This window comes from Trichechus manatus, unplaced genomic scaffold (genome assembly GCF_000243295.1).
Source record: "Trichechus manatus latirostris isolate Lorelei unplaced genomic scaffold, TriManLat1.0 scaffold00053, whole genome shotgun sequence".
Classification (NCBI taxonomy): Eukaryota; Metazoa; Chordata; class Mammalia; order Sirenia; family Trichechidae; genus Trichechus; species Trichechus manatus.
This window is the reverse complement of record NW_004443989.1, coordinates 8318534-8332043: the sequence shown is the minus strand read 5'-3', so window position 1 is coordinate 8332043 and position 13510 is coordinate 8318534. Positions and strand designations below refer to the sequence as shown.

The 13510-nt window shown below is 47.9% G+C and overlaps 1 long non-coding RNA gene across 1 annotated transcript; it reads right to left on the bottom strand.

The window, feature by feature from the left end:
• Positions 1–2507: 2507 nt before the first annotated feature.
• Positions 2508–11283, bottom strand: LOC111820830 (uncharacterized). The gene is made up of 3 exons (XR_002824339.1): positions 11221–11283; positions 10604–10705; positions 2508–2655 (listed from the first exon to the last, which is right to left on the bottom strand). It is a non-coding gene; the product is annotated as an uncharacterized LOC111820830 (long non-coding RNA).
• Positions 11284–13510: the final 2227 nt, after the last annotated feature.

Genomic DNA, 13510 nt, shown 5'->3' with positions numbered 1-13510 from the left:
CAGTGGAGTGAGAGCAGCCGTGGGGAGCATCAGTGCAGCCAGAAACCACCGCATATGGTTCCTACCTGCTGTTCTTGATCCAGCACCATGCTCACCAGCTATGTGACCTGGAGCAGGTCCCTTTAACTCTCTGTGCCTCAGCTTCCTTATCTATAAAAAGGGTTACAATCGTTAGCATAATGAGTTACAGCACTGAGAACAGAGCAGCACAGAGTTAGCGCACATGGGTGTTTGCTGCTGTTACTGTTTTTTGTATCTAGTGGACAGTGGCCCTGGGTCCTTCCTCTGCATTTGCACATACCCATCAGGCCACCAGGGCTGTCCCTTACACCCACCTCATGTGGTCACTCAGCAGCCTCTAGTCCTGACTCCCTGCCTCCAGCCTCCCTTCTGTCCCCCTCCGGTTGGAGGTGCCACTCCCTGCTGAAGTCGCCGTAATGGCTATCAAGCCGTCTAGGGACCTGCTCAGCCTCCTGTCTCAACTGGTCCCAGGTGGCCAAACAGGAAGCAGTAAGATTCTGGAATTCCAGTTATGGGTGTTTGGGATGACAGCCCCGAGTCAGCAAGCCCCCTTCAGATTCTCTTGAACCCCGTGTTTCAAAGGGCAGAAGGATCCCCTGCACACCCCTGCCCCTCAAATTTGGTCAGCATCAGCAAGAATCCTGGGCACAACCCCCCGTAATTGGGGTTCAGCAGTGGGGCCAGGCCTGGGAATTGGCATTTTAAGGCAAGGGCCTTGGGGCAGAAGAGTTGTTGGCAAACACTCCAATCTGCCGCAGAAAGATTTCCATCCCAAACGGTTAACACAGGTCTCTCAAGCTTGGCACTGCTGACCTTTGGGGCTGGGCCATTCTCTGTGGTGGAGGCCGCTCTGGGTGTTGTGGACTGTTGAACAGCATCCCTGGCCTCCACCCAGGTGCCAGTGCACCTCTCCTAGATGTGACAACTGAAAATGTCTCTGATTTGGCCAGATGATCTGGGATGGGGGTGGAGGGCAAAAACCAAAAACCCATTGCTGTGGAGTCGATTATGACTCATAGTGATCCTATATGACAGGGTAGAACGGCCCTGTAGGGTTTCCTGGGCTGAAATCTTTACAGAAGCTGATTGCCGGGTCTTTTCTCCTTCGGAGCAGCTGGTGGGTTTGAACCACTGAGCTTTTGGTTAGCAGCCTGGCACTTAACTGCTGTGCCACCAGGGCTCCTTGTTTAAGACCCACTGCCCCAGAAACCTGAGTGACCAGGCCCTTCTATGAGGTTCCTCTGTGAAGCAGGTCTGAGCAGCCAGGAAATCCAGTTGAAAGAGGCAGGCATGACTACACTCTTCAGGCGTGTGACTGGGGCAAGTGCTTGTACCACCCTGTGCCTCAGTCCTCCCGTCTGTAAAATGGGTATCATTAAGTTCCTGCCTCATGGAGTTGTTGGGAGGATTAGAAATAACAAATCATAAAGAGCTGACCAGGATGCTCAGCACATGGCAGGCACTTGAAAAATGGTACTGATTACTATGGGATGGTCTGGGAGGGCTCTGCAGTCGAGGCCTCAGGCCAGACCCAGCATGCAGTGGGCGGTCAGATTCTCCATCCATCTTGTTTGCCCTTTTCTTGGGTTTTCTGGACTGACACCGTGTTCTCAATTAAGATAGTATTGCAGGTTTGTTTTTTTTTAAAACAAATAAAAACTCAACCAACTAAACAAAACCGAGTCCATTTACAACAAAGTCACACCAGGGCAAACATTTACAATCCCCCCAGAAAGCATTTTACACATGGCAAAGAGGCCCGTGGAATTTTAGAGGGCGGCAGCCCATGTCTCTCAAAACCACCACTGTCTTTGTGCTTGTCTGGGGGCTTTTCTCTCTGCTCAGATGTGCTTTTCCATCGGTCCTCATCCTGTCCCCCAGCCCAGCCTGAGAGGTGAGAGGACGTGTGCTGAGGGTGGCAGCTGCGTCATCTTGGGCAAAGGTCAAACGGCGCTGATAAAAAACCTTCAGTCAGTTGCTGGCATCCACAGATCAGGAGCTTTCACCTGGAAATCCCTATCACGGTTTCACCTGGCCATGCTGGAGCTGTGGACAGCTCCCCCTCTGAGGTGGCCTGTGCTCACCCACCAGGAAGAGCTTTTAAGGTTTTGGGTTTTTTTCTAAATATATAATTTACTAAGGTGAAATTCATGTAATAGAAGTCATTTTCAAGTGAAGAATTCGGTGGCGTTTAGGACATTCACAGTGTTAGGCCACCACCACCTCTGTCTAGTTCCATCATTCCCATCACTCCAAAGTAAAACCCCTCGGCTCTAGGGGTTGGGCCCCCCACCTCCCTCTGACTCCATCAGCCCTCTCTCTGCCCCAAGCCACGAGATGCTCCTGACTGTTCCTCCACAAAGCCTTTGCCTTTGAGCGCCCCCTGCTGGTAATGCCCTTCCCAGAGTGTCTCAGGCTGGCCCATGCCACTCACGTCTCTGCTCAGCCTCATCTCCTGGACCACCCTCATTCCTCTCATCCCTTCCCCTGCTTTTGTTTTCCTTACAGCACGCACCTGACATGATGGTTACCTGTTTACCTGTCTCCTGTCTATCCCCTGTGAAGATGGGCGCCTCACCGGGGCTGTAGCTTTGACTGTCTGGCTCATGGCTCTGGTCCTGGCATCTGGCAATGCTGGATACAACATGACAATTAACCAGGGCTTGTCAAATAGGTGGAGGGCTAAGGAGTGTGTGGAACGCACCCAATGCCCCACTCTATAAATGAATGAGATCATGCAGCAGCATCCTGTGGCTGGGCGGGGCTTGCCCCCTCTGGGCCCGGCTCCCTCCACCACCAGGCCTTGTCAGCTTGCTGCCCCACGTGGACTGTGCACATTGCTGGCAAATGCCCTCCCCAGGAGAAAAGGTTCAGACCAACAGTGAGAGCGAGCAAGGGCTTGCATGACTGATCTGATGGAACCAGTCTTTCCCAGCCCTGACGGCAGCTCCGGGCATCCCCCTCTGCCATCTGGACCTCTGGCTGTGATGTGTCCGTCAGCCCCTGCCTTGGGCATTGCCAATCATCCCCCTGCATTCACTTTCCTAGCTGCACCTTTGTTGTTGGGTGCCATCCAGCTGATTCTAACTCACAGCAACACTAGAGGACAGAGTAGAACTGACCCATAGGGTTTCCTTGATTGTAATCTTTACAGGAGCAGATTGGTAGGTCTTTTCTCCCACAGAGCGGCTGGTGGGTTCAGTATTTCGGTTCGCAGCTGAGCGTTTAACCATTGCACCACAGTGCTCCTAGGCTTTATTAAAAACAATTTTTAATTTTTTTTAACTTTTCACTTTGAAATAATTTTGCACTCAAACAAAAGTTGCAAGTACAGTGCAGAGATTTTCTGTATATCTTTTACCTGTTGCCATTGAGTTGATTCTGACTCACAGTGACCCCATAGGACAGAGTGGAATTGCCCCATATGGTTTCCAAGGCCATAATCTTTACAGAAGCAGACCACTACATCTTTCTCCTGCGGAGTGGCTGGTGGGTTCGAACCGCCAACCTTTCAGTTAGCAGCCGAGCGCTTAACCACTGTACCACCAAGGCTAATTATCCTTTTCTCAACTCCCCCAAATGTTAACATCTTAGACAACAGTTATTGAAGCCAAGAAGTTAGGGTTGATACAATACTGTTAACTAATCCACAGACTTTCCAAATTCCTCCCATTGTCCCACAAATGTCCTTTTCCTGGTCCAGGACTCCATCCAGGATCCAACCTGGCATTCAGTCATCCTGTCCCCTTTGTCTCCTATCTGGATAAGTCCTTAGACTTTCCTTGTCTTCCATGGCCTCGACACATTTTTTTTTTTTTTAAAATGCAATATTTTTAAGGGCAGTTTTAGGTTTACAGAGAAATTGAGGAGAAAGTAGAGTCCCCATATGTCCTTCTCCCCCCACACCATTTCTGCTATTATTAACATCTTGCACTAGTGTACTGCATTTGTTACAGTTGATGGACCAATAGTAATATATTATTATTAACTCAAGTCTGTAGTTTACATTAAGGTTCACTCTTTCTTGTACAGTCCTATGGGTTTTGACAAATGCATAATGTCCCCATCTAACTTTTTAAAACAACTTTATTGAGGGATAATTTACATACCATAAAATGCACCTATTTTAAGCATACAATTCAATGTTATGTAGTAAATTTACTGAGTTATGCAACCATCACCACAATCCAGTTTTAGAACATTTCCATCCCCCCAATAAGAACTTTTATACCTGTTAATAGTCAATCTCCATTCCCACCCAGCCCTAGGCAACCACTGATCTTTCCTTTTCTTTAGATTTGCCTTTTCTGGATATTTCATGTAAATGGAATTTTACAAGATATGGTCTTTTGTGTCTGGCTTCTTTCACTTAGCATGATGCTTTGAAGTTCATCCATGTTGCAGTTTTCCCATCTAATTAATTTTTTAAAAAAATCCTTTGACATTATTTTCAACTCAACCCCTGTGTAGACTCTTTATGCCAAGAAAACTAATTCCCTCATTCCTGTGTATGCCATGCAGGCTTCCTCCTCCGTGTCGCTGCACGAAATGGTTAAGGAGATTCCTTTTGATCTTAGAGAAATATAAGTAAGAATCCAAATTCCTTCCTAGCTCTTTTTGGTGGCTGGGCTGTACTTTGTTTTCAACCCTCTGTAGACTGGGCTGCATGGGACCCTGGCTAATATTAGGGTTATGTCTATGAAGCCCATTTCACATTAACGAACTAATTTAATCTTCATTACAACTCTGAGAGGTTGGAGTTGTCATTACCCCACATTAAAGATGAAGAGACAAGCTCCAAGAGGTCAGGTGAGTTGCCCAAGGTACACTTAGAAAAGGGCCACGCCAGGACAGAACCCTGGTTTTCCTGACTCCAAATCCCAACTTCTTTTTGCTATCCAGCTCTGCCCCCGGGGAAGGATCCTATGACCCTGAATCGTCGCTTTTTCAGAGTTTAATATTTTAGGCTAAATCTGAGTGAGGTTTGCTGTTTCCTCTGAAAAGTTTGGCCTGACCTCAGGGCACCGCCACCCGATCACTGGCAGAGTATTCTGTTGGCAGCAGTGGGCTAGTGGTGAGGCTGCTCTGGACACAATTTAATGGAAACTCAGATAACTCAATAAAAACTGTTATTAACCTTTGTGGTTAAAAGCACAGGATAGTTTAGGGATATAAAAAATGATAATACACGGTGTTGGCATGGATGCGTGGAAATGGGCACATTATTAGTCTTTGTTAGTGGAAGTTTAAATCTGTACAATGTTCTGGAGGAAAATTTGGCATGATGAATCAAATACCTTGAAAATGCAAAGCCTTTCACTCAGCAGCTCCACTTCTAGGAATATAGACTAAGGAAATAGTCATATTTGATATAGTTGTTTTCACTGATTGACCTCAGATTAAGGTACCTATGTGGTCAATGTGGTTCATGTGCGATTCACCAGCTATAGTAGTTGTTCTTCCTTGAACTGATTGTGCTTCCCAAAAATGGAAGAGCATTTTGGCTATTAAAAATAGAAGCTATTTATATACACATATCTGTTAATTTCATGGTTTGACTTCCAACTCATAGAGCCACAGAATTTTCAATCTGGAGGGAACATTAGGAATTTTGTAGTCCAACATTTCCCAAAGTATATTCCATGGGAAGTTAATGGGTTGATGGGAATAGACGTTTTCATGATCAAATAAACTTGGAAAATGGAACATTCTTTTTCCCTGCAGGACTTCTCAGAGCCTTTGCTACCTAAATGGGCACTGCCAGTCTCCACAAGGCAGTTGTAGTGTTTCTGCACTGTATTTGGCCACTGATCCTTTTGTTGGTTCAACATCTCATGGGGTGACGCTCCAGGGAACACCCTATAAGGAATTACTCTGGTTCAGCCTTCTTATTTATTTTACAGATGGGAAACTGAGGTCTAGAACAGGAAGGGGGTTGGGCAAAGTTCTAGAATAAGTTTGTCAGAACGAGGTTTCCTAACCCTTCCTGCCATTGACCACAGAACTGAACATTCTCCTTCTCGCCAAATGCTTGCTGAATTGTTGATTGGTTAACATTGAACTTAGGGCCAACAGTACTGTAACTCATGCCTGAACAAAGCTCATCTAACACTCGTATTTTCTCAGTAGGGCACACGACAGCTTAGGAACACTAGATAGTACCTCAGCACTGCACTCGGGGGCCACTTTTAACAGCAAAATCACCAACAAAAATGCCAAAAAAAAAAAAATGTGGCACGGAGTAGACCACAAAAAAGACATTTGTTTACAATTTGAGAGCTAAAACAAGAAGAGAAGGCAGAGCATGGCCCTGTTCCACCTTAGCTGGGAATGTGCGCACTGGGTGACTCAAATATTTCACCACTCTGCACATGTCCACAAATGACCGTGAAAGTGTTGATTTTGGCGTGAGAAATAAATTTTAGGGAATAGTCAAATTCGCAAATACGGAATAGGTGAGTAATACGAATCGACGGTATTTTGAAGGTAGAGCTGACAGGCGATCCCAGGGCTTTAATGTGAGAAGTGAGAAAATGGAGCATCAAGAGTGACTCCTAGCTAGGCTTCTAGCCTGAGACACTGGGATGATGGTGATGCCATGGATGGTAAGAGCCAGCTAGTTGCCATACGTCATCTTTGGAAGTGTGATCTGGAGTGGAGTGGAGGAACTGTTTGTCTAAAGTGGCTGACGACTTAGACTTGACTCTCTGACGCCCTGGGCTACCATCCTCTCATGTTTACAGAAGAATGTTCTAACTCCGAAAATGGTCCACAAAGCTCTTTATCCACACCCTGAGATACTCTTTAAACCTTGAACTGAAACTATCCCCTGAGGTCACCTTTTAGAGAAATAACAGATTGGCACACATAATAAAGGATATTACCAGTGATTATGGTGCTCCATTAAAAAACCATCTATATGAGACCAAAAGGTCAACAATTACTCTAAAGCAAAGATGAGAAGACAAGGGGGCAGAAAAACTAGAGTACTGGAAATGGAACAACCAGAATGCAATTAAAGAGAACATTGACACGTTGTGAAAATTGTAACTAATGTCATTGCACAATTTGTGTAGAAATTGTCAAATGGGAACCTAATTTGCTGTGTAATCTTTCACTGAAAACACAATAAAATATTATTAAAAAAAAAAAAAAGAAAAGCCCTTTATCCGCTGACCTCAGCTTAACCCCCACCCTACCCCCGTCATCTCCCAGCAGTCCTGCCTCCAGGGACCCTACACTACATTCAAACCCCCTGCATATCCTGCAGAGTAGAGAACAAGGAGGCCTGTCCTCAGGACACACACTGCCTGCCCCACTGTCACTATGTATGGCCTGGAAATATATTGGGGGACCTTCAGCAAGTCATTCCTCCTCTAGGGGACTCAGCGTCTGCTTCCACGGGCTCGAAGGTGGCTGCACTTCTCAGATGGTCATGGGTGGCCAGTGCCTTCCTAGCCCCTGGCAGCTCTGCAGAAGCAGGAACTTGCACACACGTGATCCCCACGGGGCTTTCATGGCAGCAGGCGTGGTGCCTGGAGTGTTCTAGGGAGGCCTGGGGATGGCGGTTCCTGGTCTGACCCCTTCCTGGGAGGAGGCACTGTCTGTGGTACTGCCAGCAGGAACAGGGTCTACACAATGCAGAAGAGGTCTCTTGGGTGGGGAGACTTATGTGGCTTCTTCTGGTGGCTTCAGCACATCCCGGCTGGGCTGACCTGCTGGGCTCAACCTCAACCTGGACCTTGTTCCTGTTTCAACAGGCTGAGGGTAGTTTATGCTCATGAAAATAGCCATGTTGCCTTGGCCAAAGCCACTGCCAGCCCGTGGTACCTTAGAGTTGAGCTCACCACAAACCAGGTAACAGAGCCACAGTGAATGGTCTTAATTTTAGCTCCGAGGTTTCTTGTGGACCTCTCCCTTTTGCTGGGAAATCAAAGGCCTTGGTCCAACATTTGGGCAACAAGAAGGCTGATCTTCTTCCATGGAACCAGCTAAACTGGGCAGCAGAAGTTGCAGTTGTGAATTAGGCCATTCTTTCCCTTGCTGGGGGATATTGGACAAGGTGTGTAACTCTCAGAGTCTCAGTTTTCCCATCTGTAAATAGGCATATCACTTCCATGTTTCTCCCAGGCATGAGGATAGCTCAATGGCTTTAACGAGGAACATGCGTACTCCTTGAACCTATCACCGCGGCTACAGGGTGGGAATCCCATGATTGGCCAGTCCTCGGTCACATGCTCACTCAGGGCTCCCTCCCCATAGCCATCATGGTAGGTTCAAGGAGTACACATGTGACCAAGCCTAACCAATCAAGCCCTTCCCTGAGGTGTTTGTATCCAGAATCAGGTAGAGAGACTCTTTTTTTTCATCAGGCTGGGAGGACTTAAGCCTGGGGCTGCCTCACCGTGTATCCTGCCACTAAGAAGAAACCTGTCCACTCTAAGAGGAAATGAGGCCCCCACAGAGCAGTCAAGACAGGGACAGATGGAGAGAGAGTAAGAGATATCGTGGCATTGAAGTTCCTGGTTACGGTCCTGTAGCTCCCAGAGTTCCTTTTGCTTTGAAGTCTCCTCTGGCTTGAGTTTCTGTCACTAACAACCCCAGGAGTCCTGCCTGATCCAGTACCAGTGGGAAAGGCAAGGAACATGTAGTCAACAGCAAAGTCCTCAGGTAGATTCTTAAGCTTCTGGAGAGTAAGTATAAGGAAGAACTTTGTTTGCTATCTGTCTGTCTACCTACCTACTTACCTACCTACCTACGCATGTATGCATGTATCTAAGAACCTATATACAGTTGTGTGCACCAGTCAGAGCTTGATATAGGTTCAAAGGATGGATAGAGGGGAGGCAGGAAGGACAGACTGTGGGGCGAGCCCATTTATACGGACCTGACAATTGATCAAGAGTTACCCTCACTCCAAACCTAGGGACAGCTCAGAGACTCTGAGGGATTTAAGCCCCTGCCCAAAGTCACACAGGGAACCCAGGTTCGAAAGCCCATGTCCCACAACCCTGCCATAGTCAGGTCTCTGAATTTCATAAGATTTCAGAAGACAATTTAGAGAACTAACAAAGAATTCACAGATAAAGCCCCATGGCTGTGTGTGACCACTGTTCCTTCATAAGAGGGCAGCTCAAGCCCATACAGTGAAGGAAGGACACGTTGTGAATATAGGACTGTCCTTTGTTTTGATAGCCACAGCAGCCAGGAGTTGCCTAGCCATTATCAAACAAAACCTTAGGTGATAGTGCTGGGTATGGCTCAGTTAGCAGCTGCTCAAACCAAGCGGAACCTGACCCCTCCTATCCATTGTCCTCAAAGCCCTGCGTGTGGCTCAAGCCAGTCAAACCCAGTTTACTAGCCTACAAGCCAAAGAAAAAAATGCAATTTGTCTTACTGCACCTGTGCACCATGATAGCCTATGCAGTCCATAACGTTTGTGTGTACTTTCTTGTGAGAAACGGTCTAAGAGGTTCTGCCTCCGTTTGTTTGGGGAGCTTGATTTGAGGTATACACCTCCTTGCTCCTTGCCTGTGTGCCTCCAATAAACGCTCTTCCTCCCTCCTCACCTCAGTGTGTCTTTATTGACAAGAAACTGCACGAAGATGGACCTGCTTTGGGTAAGTTTGAATAGGTTCAGCCTTGACGGCCCCTTGGCTACTGGGAAATGGGTCCCAGCGGTCAGTGGCCGTCAATGTGGGGCACCCCCCACTGCCCTCCCCATGCTGCTAGCGAAGTGTACACAAGGCTGAGCCAGGGGAAGACTACCCTGGCCCGTAGGGGATCGCGGGGGGCTGTGGGGGATCCCTGGGCCATCTTACTGTCCATTGTAGCCGTCAATTCTGCACACTTCTCTTCCAAGGAGCAGCTGGCCCCAGGTCAGCCAGCTGCCCTGTTGCAAGCCAGCCTGGAACACATCGCTTTTGTGCCAGGCCAGGGCTGGGCCATGACCTGGGCTTCTCCCAGGGGAAGGAGCTCCAAGCCCCAACCCAGTCCCGGAGCCAGGCCCAGCCAAGTAGGGCAGCAAGCGCAAGGACTCACAGCAGAGGAGAAATCCCAGCTTGGCCTTGTGGAGTGTGATGGCAGGAAGGGCTTCCGGGGTTACCTTATCAGGGGCCGCTGGACCATGCAGCCAGCCCTGACCGGTCCTCAGGACTCTGGGCAGGGGCCAGCGTTGATTCACTGGCCCGGGAAGCTAGTGCTGCGGAGCACTTGAGAGCAACCTATGCATTTTCCAGAGAGGTGCCTTACCAAGGAGGCCACACAGCGAAGGGGGCAGTGTCGACAAGTGAGGCCAAGTGAGGTCCTGACTCACAGCCAGGCCTTTCCTGCCAGTGGGAGCTTCTCATCCCCTTACTCCCCAAGAGGGAGTCTGTTAGGGGAGCTTTTTTTGCCCAAGGGCACAAAGGTTGACAATATATCCACTTAGCAGCCAGATCTGAGTTTTGACACCTGAAGTTTTGGGGAAAAAGGGGGAAAACTGACATCGAGGGAACACCCAGTGTGCTCCAGGACATTATACACAACTTTCCTTCAACCCTCTCCTCAGCCCTGAGATGCTGTTGTTACACGCTCCCCTTACCTGATCAGTGATGGCTGAGGACGGCTTGGAGTCGCCCAGATTCCTATCCCTGCCCTGGCTCTCACAGGATGTCTTCATCTCACTGGGCCTCAGTTTTCTCATCTGTAAAATGGGGATGACAAGCCCGATCTCACAGGTGGTCAAGAGAATTAGGGATTACATCTCAAGAACAGGCGCATAGTAGGAGCTCAAGAAAGGTGATGTGTCAGCTTTCTCTTGCTGCTGTAACAAATGACCACAAACTCAGGATCTTAACCAACACAAAGTTATTCTCCCACAGTGCTGGAAGTCAGAAGTCCAGCATGGGTCTCACTGGGCTAAAATTAAGGTGTTGGCAGGGCTGGTTCCTTTCTGGAGGCTCTAGAGGAGAATCCATTTCCCTGCCTTTTCAGATTGTAGAGCTGCCAGCATTTCTTGGCTCGTGGCCCCTTCCTCCATCTTCAAAGCCAGCAGTGGCAGGCCAAGTCCTTCTCATACTGCCATCTCTCTGACTCTACTTCTGTCTACACATCTCTTTCTGACCCAGCTGGGAAAGGCTCTCCACTTTTGAGGATTCTTGTGATTACACTGAGCCCACTTGGGCAATCCAGGATCATCTCCCCTCTCAAGATCCTTACCTTAATCACACCTGCAGAGTCCCCTTTGCATGTCAGGTAGCATATCCACAGGTTCCAGGGGTTGGGACGTGGACATCTTGGTGGGCAGGTATTGTGCCAAACACAAGTGAGTTGAGTTAAATTCCATGAAGCAAGGGTTACCTGGGCTGGTCTTTGGCAGGCTTTTGGAAGAAGAGGAGCCCAGTAAAACCAGCTTATTCAAGCACCCTTTCCCACCCCTCCACTGTGTTTGACTCTCTTCAAAGAGGCACTGTCTAGCCAAGGAGACGAGGCTGGGTCTGCCAAACCTTTGCTTCAAAATAAATCTTACTAGGAAATTTCCATGGACCAGGCCCTTGTCTTCTCCCACAAACCTGCTTGAAATCCAAAACCACGCAGAGCTTCTTGCATGAGAGCACATCAGACTTCAAGTGCTCAGAGAACAGGGTTGTTGTTGCTTGATGTTTATTTTGTTCTGTTTGTTTTCCCTCTCCGAACCAAACAGGACTAGGGTGTACTGGTACATAGGCAAAATGAACCTGGTTTAGGACATATTATCAACTTGGAAAGGGTTTTATAGATCTCATCTTGAAAAGGACCTAATATTTTTACGCCATCCCAACTTAAATTTCTCAAGGGTTCATCATCGCCTTCAAGCTAGTGCTCGGGCACTAAGCCTGCGCTACACATGTACATTAGTGTGTTTTATGCTAACACAGTGCAGACACATTCCATTTGCCCAGTACCAAGCATGCTTTGACTTTGATTCAACCAGAAAATCACTGTTTTCAAATGAGCTCAGCCTGATGCCTTTGCCTGGAGGAAGCACATCTGGTTTTGGATTTCAAGCAGGTTTCTGAGGACAGATGTCACCATGCAATTCTCACTTCTGACTTCCCTGATAAGGAAACTGAGGTGAGAGTGGGCAAGGGGCTTGTTCACAGTCAGTCTGCCGTGTGTAAGGGTACCTTAAAACCGAGACACCTGGCATGACTAAATGACTGACACAGGTAGGAATTAAACTCCCTTTGCCCTAATTCCCTGCTTCTGCATTCAGAATATGTGCAAATGTGTGAGTATGCTTACTTATGATTCATAAAAATATTCTGTCCTCAGAAACAATGTTTGTAACTGATGTCTGATGAAGTTATAGTTTATGGTTAAACAAGTGATAAGAATGTTCCGGAAAGAAAATGACAGAAATATACCCCCAGAAAAGATGTCTCTGCAAAATTGTTCTCAGAAATTGCTTATGCAAAGTTTGTGTAACCAACATTGTGTAAGGTTTGCTTATGATTCTTGTGTAACCCCCAGCCCTTCCTATAAAAATCCCTTTCTCCTTTCAGACTTGGGAATACTTCCTTGTGCTATCCCAACTGCAGTTGTTTTATTCTACCGCAACTGCAGTTGCTTTATCCCTCAATAAAACTCCTTATTTTCACTTCTAACAGAGTGTAAGTTTGGTTTGCTGCTTTTCCTACAACAGCCAATAAGTGGCACAGCTGGGGTTTTAATTGGGGTCTCCCCACCTTAAATCCATTATTCTTTCCAGCCAACTGCAGCAACACTCATTCTCCATATTCATTCATTCATTCATTCAATGCATAGTAAGTTCACTAAGTCACCTTTGTGCTGGTGATAAAGTGGCAGGGACGAGAAAGACACGTCCCTGCCTTACCAAGGAGAAGGAAGCAAACGCTTGATAGCAAGGAGAGCAGTTGCTTCCTGCTCCCTAACTTGCTCTGTGCTGGGGCCGGTGCTCAGCATTCACAGGCGTTACCTCCTTGAATCCTCACCACCACTCCCAGACGTGTGCAATGTTACTACCCCCATTTCACAGATGAGGAGTCTGAGGCAGGGAGCATACAGGAGCAGTGCTTGTCACAGGGCCTGGGGAGCAGATGTGGGACAGCTCCATGGGGTACCGCCAGGGCCTTCAGGCGGGACCTTCAGGAAGAGAAGCTGCAGCTCCGTGTTAGGGTAAGTGGGCGTTTCTAACAAGCCACCCTGAGAAGACCCCACATACCACTAACTACTTCACATTTCTACTGGGGCATCTCAGACATCCCATCTGGACTGCCTGAGTCCCTGGCTCTTACCCTGGCCACCCCCCTCCCTGTCTCAGTGAATGGTCTACCAACCGTGCAGTGGCTCAGGCAGAAGCTGGGGATTCCTCCTTGCCTCCTCCCCCTCTCAGCACCTCATCTGAGTCTTGTCCTTTCTTCCCCCAAATATCTAGGAGCCATCCATTCTTGCCTAGACTAACAAAAGTGTTTTTTACCCGCTTCTGCTCTTACCTCCACCGCTCCAC